This window comes from Apodemus sylvaticus, chromosome 3, assembly GCF_947179515.1.
Source record: "Apodemus sylvaticus chromosome 3, mApoSyl1.1, whole genome shotgun sequence".
In the NCBI taxonomy this organism is placed as follows: Eukaryota; Metazoa; Chordata; class Mammalia; order Rodentia; family Muridae; genus Apodemus; species Apodemus sylvaticus.
This window is the reverse complement of record NC_067474.1, coordinates 88673324-88686611: the sequence shown is the minus strand read 5'-3', so window position 1 is coordinate 88686611 and position 13288 is coordinate 88673324. Positions and strand designations below refer to the sequence as shown.

Sequence of the window (13288 nt, the reverse complement as noted above, 5' to 3'; positions counted from 1 at the left end):
CTATATTGTTGCACTGAATCTTTCCAGAACCTTTAAGCACACAATAGTAATGTTGTTTTGCTATCCACTACTCTACCTAGAGGTCATTTTACTAAGTTCTTTAAAGGTTTATTTTTATCTCCAAGCCAAGGAGTTGAATCCTTGGCTGTTTCAGTGCCAGGCTCCAATTACTGTCAGCTCAGGTTTGCTCCACGGACAGGGCCAGGCCACGGCTGGTGCTCATGTATTATTATCTTTGCCTGCTTGGACATGACTTCACAGCCCTAGCATAGAACCAGCTGTCAGGCCTTCCATCTTTTGTGCTTTCAAATAGCTCGCTGAGGAGTGTTTGCTAGTGGGTGGGGCAGCCGCCTGAGTATGTAGAGATCAGTCATGGTCAAGGTTTAACTTAGACAGGACCAGCACCAGTCCCTCATGGCCAGATAGTAGGCATTCATGTAGACACTTTCCTGGCCTCTAAAGAAATACGAAGTATATTTTTTTAAATCAATTTAATATGTAAAAATAAATCACCTTGATTTCTTAATACATACATTCAACTGGAGAGGTTCCAGTAGCCAAGAAGTTTACTATCCCTTAAAATGTTGCTGGTTATCTAACATTGAATGTGAAGATTTAGAAGACTGTAGATCATTGCCGTAACTGTCTGGCCTAGAGCTGTGTCTATGTGGAGAAGAACATTTAAATGGAAATAAACAGGGAATCTCAATTTAGTGGAAAATATCTAGGAGGGACAGAGATACATTCCTAAAATTTCTTATTACTTAAATAATTGTATTTCTGTTAAAGTGTCTTGAATTCCTATAATGTGTGACTATTACACAAAATAAGCCCATGACATAAATATTACAAACTTAGAATACTAATGCTCCTAGCAGGGTACTCATCTAATTGAGAACAACTCTGGGCAGTTTCCAAACATAGCTTTTAAATCACCACTTCTTTTAAAAACAACACTTGCTTAGAGGGAAGTAATTTCTTTTTAGTTTGCATTTTAATTTTCCCACTGACCATTATATACTTGAATAAAAATTAACAAATCATGAGAGCCTTTAAAACATTGAATACCGAAGAAGTGTTTTTATATGAATCAGATTTTAAGTGCTTAATCATTTAAAAGTCATAATATTTATTTAGAAGATATTATTAATTGCAGGTTTTTGCTGAATTCTCAATAAAGACTGTTTAATGTGGCCCACAGCATTAATCCTAGTGTGCAGGAAGCAGAGGCAGGTGTATTTTTATGAATTCAAGTCCAGCCTTGTCAACATAGAGATTTCTAGGTGAGCCAGAACTATAAGTAAGACTTTCTCAACACAAACAAAAACTGAGTCAGTTCATTTTGCATATCTTATTCTATAAAAAGATATCTATATAATTATATGAGAAAATAGTGTATGTACAAGAAAATCCATATCTATTTCAATAAAGGTATGTAATAATGCTTTCAGTTTCTGAAGCAAATACATTTGAAAGTTATTTGTAATCAGTTTTATGAAAGTATATACACGTGCACATACAACTTTTCTACATTATTGCTTGTGGGAAATTTCTTAGCTACTTTCATTCGAAGACTACCTTTCCAACTTAAGCAAACTGAAATTGTCATCAGTGAAAAATGGTTTGATTGGGTCCTAGATGATATCAACTCCAGCAGACACCTTGGGATTTCTCTGCTTGTTTCTTTCAATCTTGGATATCATCTCCAGTTACTTCACATTCCAGAACAACAAAAATTGCACGTTCTCTTGTTCAAAACACTGGGAATATTGCAACAGGCCTAGTCCCATGTGCAGATACATGAGGGCAGGTCTGGGGCTCATAGCAGCAAGTAGCAATGATGTGTTCACTATATTGTAGCTATTTATCTTACTTCAAGTTATACTAATATCCAAATCATAAACATTTACTTTACAGCTGGAAAAGGTGTATGGTCTCACTATCATCATGTTTTATTTAACACAGAATATAGCAAATTATGAGCAAAATAAACTGTTCTCTATGATTGTGTGCACGAGCAATAAACCGTCTCTAAACTATTGACATTCTTAGTAAGACTGGCCATTTGTTTTGGTGTAAGACACTTAAGAGTAACCACTAGTTTATGACATAATCTTAAATCATAGCCAAAGTCTGTATAGTCATCCCATCATGCCTTGGGCCAGAGTCACACATTCTAATGAAAAGACCCTATCAGCATCACTATTTACATATTCACTTAGCAGTTCCACTTTAAGGCCTCCTCTAGCCAATATTTTTAAAATATGCAGACTCTGAATATCTCACCATTTCCCAGAATGATGTACTAGAAATATGTAAAAAGCTACTAATGTACAGTATTTTACTGGCTTGTCCTGTTCCTCCTCCTCCTCCTCCTCCTCCTCCTCCTCCTCCTTCTCCTCCTCCTCCTCTTTCTCCTCCTCCTCCTCCTTTCTTAATACTAATATTGCTCTCTGGCTACTTAACAGAGACATGGTACCAAAAGAAGCTCTTCTACTTTTGGAATGCCTGAGCTATAAACTTCTCTGAACTATTAGCATTCTCATTAAGACTGGTCATATATTTTGGTGTAAGACACTCAGACTAAGCACTAGTTTACTGTGTTTACTAGTTTATCACGGGTTTAACAATCAGTTACATTTTTGTGGGCACAAATTTTACTCTGCTTAAATTGCGAAGATAGTTGGGGAATGAGAGTATCTGAGAAACTTCCTACTTTATAGCGTCTTTGGTTTGGAATTAGTTTCCAAAGCAGATTCATTACATCACTCACTGGTAATTTACTTATCATTTAATCATAATTTATCAAATCAGATGTACTGATTATCATTAAAAGGAATCATTTCTTCTTCATCGTAACCTGCTATCTGCTAATTGGATCACACAGGACAGGTAATTAGTTTATTTGAAGAGGAGTGACACAGCAGATATAAGAGAAGATGCTCGGGCAGAGCATAGAGAAAAGCAATCTCACTTTCTCCAGTTTTATGTTTCTAGACTCTGTGCCATGATCCTGTCACATTTCCTCTGAGACTATTCCTCTGCACTTCCTTTTATTATTTATGAGTGTTGAATTTTCTCCTCCTCCTTCTTCCTCTTTCTTCTTTTCCTTCATGCCCCTCCTCTTTCTGTCTCTCCTCCTCCTCTTCTTTGACAGAGTATTGCCATGCATACTGGGTTAGTCTAGAATTCACTGTGTGGAGCAGCCTAAAACTCAAAGACATCTACTTGCTTCTGCCTTCCAAGTGCTGGAATTAAAGACATTCATTCACCAGGGCCCACCCAGTTTCATTATTTTTATGAACATCTTGAGTGATGTGCAGTTCTGGTTACATTTTGAACACAATCAGCAAATGAACTAGAGGAGCTCCAAGAGTGTGACTTTACAGCTTGAAAGGCTTTGAAGCTGTATGAGCGGTTGTTATTCTTCATCCCAGCCATAGTGAGGTTTTACCAGAAGTGACAGAACCTTGGATCACATCTAAGCTGCAAAATATTGAAAAACACTATTGCTACTTGCTGCTCTGAACCACAGGCCTGCCCTCTTGTTATCCACAAATGTGAACAGGCCTGCTGCTATATGCAGTGTTTTAAATATCAGAAATAACAATTATTTTGTTCTGGAATGTGAAGGAACTAAAAATAATATCCAGGATTGAAAAGAACTGGTAGAGAAATCCCAAGGTGTCTGCTGAGATAGAAGGGTAGGGACAGTGTTGGAGACAATTTCTTGCAGGAACCAATCAACCATATTCGCTGACATCAATTTTAGTCTGATTAACATGGGTAGGTAGTCCTGGAATGTAACTAATGTAACTAGGTAAGACATTTTCTGCCGGCCATAACATGGAAGAGGTGTGTATACGTGTGGACATTTTCAGGGAATCATAAAACCAACAAGAAATGATGTACTGCCTCGTGAGGTTGGGCAATGTACTAATGATCTGTCCATGATCATTGATTACAAAGAATATCGCAGGCATTGTGGTGAATGTTTGATATCCATGGCAAGCTTTTCAGTTGGCACTATGTTTTGCTTGGTTTTAACATATTAAAAAATAATATTTTGAGAAATTCTCATTGCATACATTTTTATATCTGTAAACAAGACCAAGAATCTGCCTATTGGACACATTCTAGATCATTCTAGATTTTTTTGTACAATTTTAAATGTAATAGCACTGTTTGAAACTATTTTTATTTATAATATTATTACACAGATGACTTAATTCTTACATCTTTATCAAAGGAAATCTTATCATTTTTTTATAAGTAACTTCTCTTGATGAGAAGATATGAGTGTCACTCAATTGAACTCCCAGGACTACTGGGAAATATTAGATGAATTGAATTAAATTTTTGCTGAATATTCCCTTTGCTGCTTAATTAAAAGCAAAGAGTCCCAGCAATACCAATTAAAAATTAAACTAAGCTTACAAATTATAACATTTAGCATATTTGAAATTTATACAAATAATAATCCATATTACTTAAAAGTATTGTGTTATTTTATATGTAGATATAAGTGATTTAATAATTTGTTGATAGAGCAAAATAAAATACACAGAACCATGAAAGTCATTAAAGTGGACAGAGAATCCTAAAAATAAAGTCAGGAAGGTATTAACTGTTATAATATAATTTCTATGAAAAGTTTCCTCCCTAAGAGTTTCAGAAACATATTTGAAAATCTAACATATTCCTGAATACTTTGACCTACTTAATCTGAAAATTATTTTTATATTATACAGTGATATATTCAGGTTTGTCTAAAAAAATTTTTCTTCTTTCTTCTTGCTGATATTTGTGGCTTTATCACAAGGAATGGCTTTTTTATGTCTCAACAAAAATGTTCAAACCTGGGTTAAAGGAATTTATTCTTTGCGTGGTGCATCAGCCAATGCCTTTCTCAAGCTATCTCATTTTTTGATGTCCATATTCTCTTAGCTAAGAGAGATGAAACTTTGGCAATGATAAAGTCATAAATTTTAGTATTAATCATGGCTCACATAAATATACCTCTAATAAAATGTAACTGTGAATGCTTACATTATTTTTAAAACCCAGTTTATTAAAATTTATGACAAACTTTTAAGTTTTCATTTTTCAGCATATGTGTAATAAGTTATCATACAATATAAGCTCTTGGACTTCTTTATTGTATGAGCAGAAAATACATAGATATTATATTGTTGTTGAAGCACTAGAACAAAAGTTGTAAAGAATTAAAAAGAACAAAAAGCCTCCACAGTGATATGTAATATTTATTGAAACTGACTAAGACTGGGGGATGTCAATCAGCCACACTGAGTACTAAACAAACCTGGCAATTATTTACAGGTTATTTACCTCCCCCAAAGAGTATTTCTCCTCTTATGGACCTCGGGATGGTGCAACACTCAACTGTACATCTTTCCTCTGTGGCTCCCCTGTAATTCTAATGTCCATTTTAGAAAGAAAGAAAAGCCATTCTTGTTGGGTCTCAAAGCAGAGTTCTAGAGTCAGATAAAGGCATGTTATGTGGTCTGAGTTGTTCATGGGACAAATATGTAAGAAGGTAAGGTGAGTCTCAAAGGAGAGCCTCTGGGACATGAAGTTCCTCAAACAGAAGTGGCCATGTGGTATGAGGAGCACTAGGGAGATATACAACATAGTGTGTTTCACTGCGCCACTTTTGAAATGTTAGAAAACAGTATTACAAGTATTGGAAATGAAAATCAGACATTGAGAGCACACTTCAAGTGGAATATATGTTTTATAAAGTCAGATTTTTTAGTTTCCCAACTTCTTTCCTGTTATCTTTCTCTTTCTAGTGTTTTTCCTGTCCACCAGTGCATGTACTGACCCTTATCAGCTAACACAGTGGTAGCTGTACAGAGCCTTCTGCTTTAAAATGTGAGCACACTCCAGTAGTCATTCACAAAGAATTTCTAGTTGAAGCCTTAATAAAAATCTATGGTTTATGCAGGCATAGCAGTGGATATAAATCAGTTGCAAGAATCTTAACATGTTGGGCCCTACATTAACCACAGTTTACAGGGCACATATTGGGAAACTTTGCAGATGACAACTGTGCCATGGGCTCTATCTTCCTCAGATACAATTGGGACCTCTGTCTTCCATCATGTGCCCAGAAGGTTTTCTCACTGTTTCCTCCCTGCACAACTGCCCAGTGGAAATCAAGCTTATCACCATAGTATGCAAACAAGCTCTAGCAACTCTTCTTTTTCCCTTCCATGGCTCTAGGCTATTCTTTGGCTATAAGAGAAGGCAAAGCTGTATTCCAACTAAGTTGCTGCAGGTATCCTATTTCTGATCTATTTTTCAGAGTCCTTGCCTGACATTTACAGGAACAAGTCTGAAATTGCTCAACTTGAAGGTGTGCCGTAAAGGAGAAAGCTCGTTCCTAAACATAGGCTGCCATCGTCTTCTTACTGAATGTTCTCTTTCTCCTTTTGTATCCCCTAACATTATTAGCCTTCTCATTTCAAGATCTTGAGACCAATGTTATGACTAATCTACCTTTAAAATCAAAACTCTCTATTTAAGGAAATGATAATCAGTGAAAAGAAATGAAGCCAATTAGTTACATGCTGCTTAGTGTTGTTCCCTGTGAGACATGTTTCCTTGATGGCCACAGAAACGTCATACTAATTAGAGTTAAATTACACAAATGACACCGCATTTCTCCTTTCCCTTTATTCTGTGTTCTCTCTGTGATCCTAATTTAAAGGAGTCTTGGCTGACCAGCCAAATTATATCAAACCTGAGTCATCTTAAGGTGTAAGAATTTCCCCAATACTGCTTTTCTGTGGATACTGATCATTCATCAATGGTTTTATCTTGCTAATGTCTGGCTCTAACTAACAAATTGTCCTAATGAAACAACTTTGTCTTCAGCAGTGTATGTGATCAAGGATGGCCAAAACAGTTTGCTAGTCTTAATTAGTTCGCTCCTATAAACTTATCACCATAATAGCATTTTGGACATACGATCTCAGTTTTAGAAAGCCAGCAACTTAAAACACAATATAGTATCAAACTATAAAATCATTACATTCAGTTGTATCATGTAAAAATCACTTGGCAGCTTTAGGATCCTCCTCTGCCACCATAGTAAATAACAGTCTACTGTGTTCTTAGAGCTTCTATGTGCACTGAGAATGTATTTTGAGATTGTACGGTGAGTGAATATAGCTAGATACTATTGTAGACATATTTATTATCTACTATGCCCATCTTCTTATTCCTGTGTGTTTGTAGCTTCCCTGTCTTGGATTTGGAAAATAGACTTTCTGTGTTGAACAGTAATTTAACCTCTGTAGTGCCTATTATTGTATCTGTATGTATACACAAACATACACAGACACACACATATACATTCTCACCTGTAAAAATCAACTTGAATAGAAATATATCACTCAAAGGACAACCTTGGTAGCTGCGTATGTGAAGAGCAATGACATTCAGCTAGCTGAATTAGGAACAGTAGACCAGGGCTCAATATAGTGACAACTGGAAATTTATTCATTACTGTTTCTCTTTATACTCTTGGTTTTCTTATGCTCTTATCTTCAGGGGAAGTATACACAAATGGTCACATTTAATTGAATAAATGTTCATTACACAGCCCTGTTAAAGCCCTTGTGTGTTTTGGTCCTCATCTGTGATGTGCTTCTTTGTGATATCCTTGTTTGTGGGGGTTTTATTACATTGGTTTTTTGTTTGTTTTTTTGGTTTTTTTAAAGATAAGGTTTCTCTGTATAGTCCTGGCTGTCCTGGAACTCACTCTGTAGACCAGGCTGGACTTACACATTTAATTATATACTTCTCTTTCCTTCTTTAGAGTATGACTAACATTTGGGAAGCATGCACACCAAAATATGATAGTGTATTCATCTAGATCTTTTCATCTTTTGCCAGTGTAGATGGGAAATGCCTGTTTCATGTTCTTATGCTTTCTAAAGATAAAAATATTCACCTTCCACTAACGTTGTAGGAACCATGGAGTTTAACCCTTTTTTTTTTGTTTTTTTTTTTTTGTTTGTTTTTTTTAAGTTCACCTTTCTTTTTTTTTTATTATTCGATATAATTTATTTACATTTCAAATGATTTCCCCTTTTCTAGCCCCCCCACTCCCCGAAAGTCCCGCAAGCCCCCTTCTCTTCCCCTGTCCTCCCACCCACCCCTTCCCACTTCCCCGTTCTGGTTTTGCTGAATACTGTTTCACTGAGTCTTTCCAGAACCAGGGGCCACTCCTCCTTTCTTCTTGTACCTCATTTGATGTGTGGATTATGTTTTGGGTATTCCAGTTTTCTAGGTTAATATCCACTTATTAGTGAGTGCATACCATGATTCACCTTTTGAGTCTGGGTTACCTCACTTAGTATGATATTCTCTAGCTCCATCCATTTGCCTAAGAATTTCATGAATTCATTGTTTCTAATGGCTGAATAGTACTCCATTGTGTAGATATACCACATTTTTTGCATCCACTCTTCTGTTGAGGGATACCTGGGTTCTTTCCAGCATCTGGCAATTACAAATAGGGCTGCTATGAACATAGTAGAACATGTATCCTTATTACATGGTGGGGAGTCTTCTGGGTATATGCCCAGGAGTGGTATAGCAGGATCTTCTGGAAGTAAGGTGCCCAGTTTTCGGAGGAACCGCCAGACTGATTTCCAGAGTGGTTGTACCAATTTGCAACCCCACCAGCAGTGGAGGAGTGTTCCTCTTTCTCCACACCCTCTCCAACACCTGCTGTCTCCTGAATTTTTAATCTTAGCCATTCTGACTGGTGTAAGATGAAATCTTAGGGTTGTTTTGATTTGCATTTCCCTAATGACTAATGAAGTTGAGCATTTTTTAAGATGCTTCTCCGCCATCCGAAGTTCTTCAGGTGAGAATTCTTTGTTTAACTCTGTACCCCATTTTTTAATAGGGTTGTTTGGTTTTCTGGAGTCTAACTTCTTGAGTTCTTTATATATATTGGATATTAGCCCTCTATCTGATCTAGGATTGGTGAAGATCTTTTCCCAATTTGTTGGTTGCCGATTTGTCCTCTTGATGGTGTCCTTTGCCTTACAGAAACTTTGTAATTTTATGAGGTCCCATTTGTCAATTCTTGCTCTTAGAGCATACGCTATTGGTGTTCTGTTCAGAAACTTTCTCCCTGTACCAATGTCCTCAAGGGTCTTCCCCAGTTTCTTTTCTATTAGCTTCAGAGTGTCTGGCTTTATGTGGAGGTCCTTGATCCATTTGGATTTGATACCAAAGCCACACAAAGATCCAACAAAGAAAGAGAACTTCAGACCAATTTCCCTTATGAACATCGATGCAAAAATACTCAATAAAATTCTTGCCAACCGAATCCAAGAACACATCAAAACGATCATCCACCATGATCAAGTAGGCTTTATCCCAGGAATGCAGGGTTGGTTCAATATACGGAAATCCATCAATACAATCCACTACATAAACAAACTCAAAGAACAAAACCACATGGTCATTTCATTGGATGCTGAAAAAGCATTTGACAAAATTCAGCATCCCTTCATGCTTAAAGTCTTGGAGAGAACAGGAATTCAAGGCCCATACCTAAACATAGTAAAAGCAATATACAGCAAACCGGTAGCCAGCATCAAACTAAATGGAGAGAAACTTGAAGCAATCCCACTGAAATCAGGGACCAGACAAGGCTGCCCCCTTTCTCCTTATCTTTTCAATATTGTACTTGAGGTACTAGCTCGGGCAATTCGACAACATAAGGAGGTCAAAGGGATACAAATTGGAAAGGAAGAAGTCAAACTATCATTATTTGCAGACGACATGATCGTCTACCTAAGTGACCCAAAGAACTCCACTAGAGAGCTCCTACAGCTGATAAACAACTTCAGCAAAGTGGCAGGTTATAAAATCAACTCAAGCAAATCAGTGGCCTTCCTATACTCAAAGGATAAGCATGCTGAGAAAGAAATTAGGGAAATGACCCCCTTCACAATAGCCACAAACAGTATAAAGTATCTTGGGATGACTCTTACCAAACATGTGAAAGATCTGTATGACAAGAACTTCAAGACTCTGAAGAAGGAAATGGAAGAAGACCTCAAAAAATGGGAAAACCTCCCATGCTCATGGATCGGTAGAATCAATATAGTTAAAATGGCCATTTTGCCTAAAGCACTATACAGATTCAATGCAATACCCATCAAAATCCCAACTCAGTTCTTCACAGAGTTAGAAAGAGCAATTATCAAATTCATCTGGAACAACAAAAAACCCAGGATAGCTAAAACTATTCTCAGCAACAAAAGGAAATCTGGGGGAATCAGTATCCCTGACCTCAAGCAATACTACAGAGCAATAGTGTTAAAAACTGCATGGTATTGGTACAGTGACAGGCAGGAGGATCAATGGAACAGGATTGAAGATCCAGAAATGAACCCACACACCTATGGCCACTTGATCCTCGACAAAGAGGCTGAAAACATCCAATGGAAAAAAGATAGCCTTTTCAACAAATGGTGCTGGTTCAACTGGAGGTCAGCATGCAGAAGAATGCGAATTGATCCATCCTTGTCTCCTTGTACTAAGCTCAAATCCAAATGGAGTTTAACCCTTTATTACATATCTTCCAGTGGCTATCTGCCAAGAATTGGCAGCACCAGTCTTAGAAATGGTCCAGCCATAAAAAGTTATTTATACAACATACATGTCTACTGAAAGAATTATCAAAAGTACTTATTGATTTCCTTCATAAAAAAATGACATTTATTCATTTCATGGTTTGGAAAGTCTAGGCAAATGTAGCCTTTAACCATGTGGTGAATATTCATTACAGGTTTTTTAGAATCTGTATCTTTCCCTCATTCTTTGGGAAGAGAAACAGAACAGTATCCCTTATAAAAGCTCCATTAATATAGGAGAACTGGCAACCATTTTAGGTTTATTAAATATGTAATAGGTATGTGCATAGTCATCTCATTCATTGGCCTTTCATTTCTTTTCTCTACTCTTCCAAGAAATTTTAAAATATTATAAATGTCAATTTTAACAAATTTTAATTCAGGCTGATCAATTTTGGAATATAGAAATGAGATTAAAGGCCTCAAAATTAACAGTTTTGTGACAATTTGGGGGCTTTGTTTCCCAGGGACAGTTACGAGGAATTTTCTTTTGTTATTAATTATATTTTATAGACAAGATTGGTTTTATATTTATGAATTTATTTTTATTAGGAAATGACAAGAGCATACTTTTCATCAATTACTTCACATGAAGTGGTAGAAAGAGAAATAAGAAAACTTGTAATGCCAGGTTTGTTTTCAGAAAAGTGTTATCATTAGTTTATTTAAAACATTCTCACTATTAGTTTCAAATCTTTTTTAAGTATTTCTCACTGCTTATCATAATTATCTCTTTTATATTTCTATCCATGGATGCCACGTGATATTGAATAGCCAGGGCAAGTAGAGCCCATTTGTATTCCTAATTTTTCTTAGCATAAACATGCCGCAGGCTCTTGTATTTCTATCTAAAAGCTGAATTTGCTAATGAAAAGAGGAGTCACTTCCTATGATGAGATTGTAAAGATGCTTCTCTTTCATTTCTCCTGAACTCCCCCATTTGTGTAATCATATAATTAGACAGGAACTTGCAAAACTGGAATAATATTTGCAGAATAATTTGTCTCTATCTCAGGCCTTGACAGTGAAGAAACAGTAAAGTTATATGATTTTCCCCTCTGTCTCTGAGCCTTTGTCTTGGTCTATTTGTCTGCTTATCTATCTATCTATCTATCTATCTATCTATCTATCTATCTATCTATCTATCTATCTATCATCTACCTACCTACTTGCCTTCCTGCCTACCTGTCTGTCATCATCATTTGTCAAATAAGGTTTGAGAGTATCTGTTTTTCAATCTGCCAGGAAATAAAACTGGGTTAGAACATGTTATGGGTATTGCAAGACATCAGGTGGAAACCTGAAGGAGGGCAAAATTTCATGACAGCAATGAACAAGAAAGATATAACGTTGCTATTTCTTGTCCTAGATTTTGAAGATTATATTTGAATTAAATATTAATTAGAACTGGTTTTAGCTGTTTTCAGTGATACAACTGAAAAACAGTTGGTGATAAGATCTGTACAGTCATTAAAAGAAAAGAAAGGAAAGTAGAAACATAAAGTGTTGTTGACATTAAAACATTTTTCAAATATAACAATTGAAAATCTCAGATATGGAGAAAGGCAAGATGACTTACCAGTCTAAAGCTCTTGCTGCATGACTAGTTTGTTCCTAATAGCCCACAGCCTGTAACCTCACCTTCAGGGAACCTGATGCCCTGTTCAGACCCCTTCAGATCAGTGCACATGTATATACATACGAACAGGCATTATGTATCCACAGATAAAAATAGAACCATTTTAAAAGGATTTAAAGTACTACTTTACAATCCACTGTCATTAATGCTTTCCCATACTGTGCATAATTTGTTTTCTTATCAGATGTTCCTCAGAATCCTGCATTACATTTTTGTACCTTTTCATTGACTCATAAGTGTTTCTTATGTCATGGGATAAAATAATCCTTCTTATAGGACTATTTCCTATTCATATTGTAATTCATTTCACCATAAAAGCTTACACTATTGATACTTGTGCTGCTTATATTTATGCTGACTATATTCTTCTGCTAATCAGAGTACACAATAAATATTTTTATATATAAATGCTCATCATATTCAGCTACATCTTAGGTCATCACCCTGTGATTGATTTTTAGATTTGAAAGTATAAGATAGGAAAGAAGTGTTTTCAGAGAGGAAAGAAGTATTACTGCTCAAAGAGTCAACTGAAACAGAGACTCTAGAAAATTCCCTTTCCATTTTCTCTACTTTAGTAACCATAAGTTGGTACCTCCTAATAAAGTCCCTTTCCCGGTAACTTGGGAAGTGTCTCTAGGTTCCTATTCACAAAATCAGGACTACAAGACAGTGTATGAATGCGCCTGTGGCATTTCCCCCTTCCTGTTCCCTGCTGTGCCTTCTAATTCCAGGCTATATTTCTTGTCTCTTTAAAATTTCCTAGAATGTCCCTTAAATGTCACTAATTTTAATAGCCTAGCTGTGGCAGTGCTGCTTTCTGGCAACATCCTGATAGTGACATCAAAGCAAAGTGCTGGAATTTTACTCGCTTTGATTGATGAGCTTTTCGTTAGCATGGACAAATTGGATTTTTAAATACTCGTAATAAAAATTAATGTGTGATGTTGCTTTCTGGATG

At 36.2% G+C, this 13288-nt stretch overlaps 1 protein-coding gene across 1 annotated transcript in view; it reads left to right on the top strand.

The window, feature by feature from the left end:
- Ptprd (protein tyrosine phosphatase receptor type D) overlaps positions 1 to 13288 on the top strand; it is a 511224-nt gene that overhangs the window by 201612 nt on the left and 296324 nt on the right. The gene's annotated exons all lie outside the window — the stretch shown is intronic.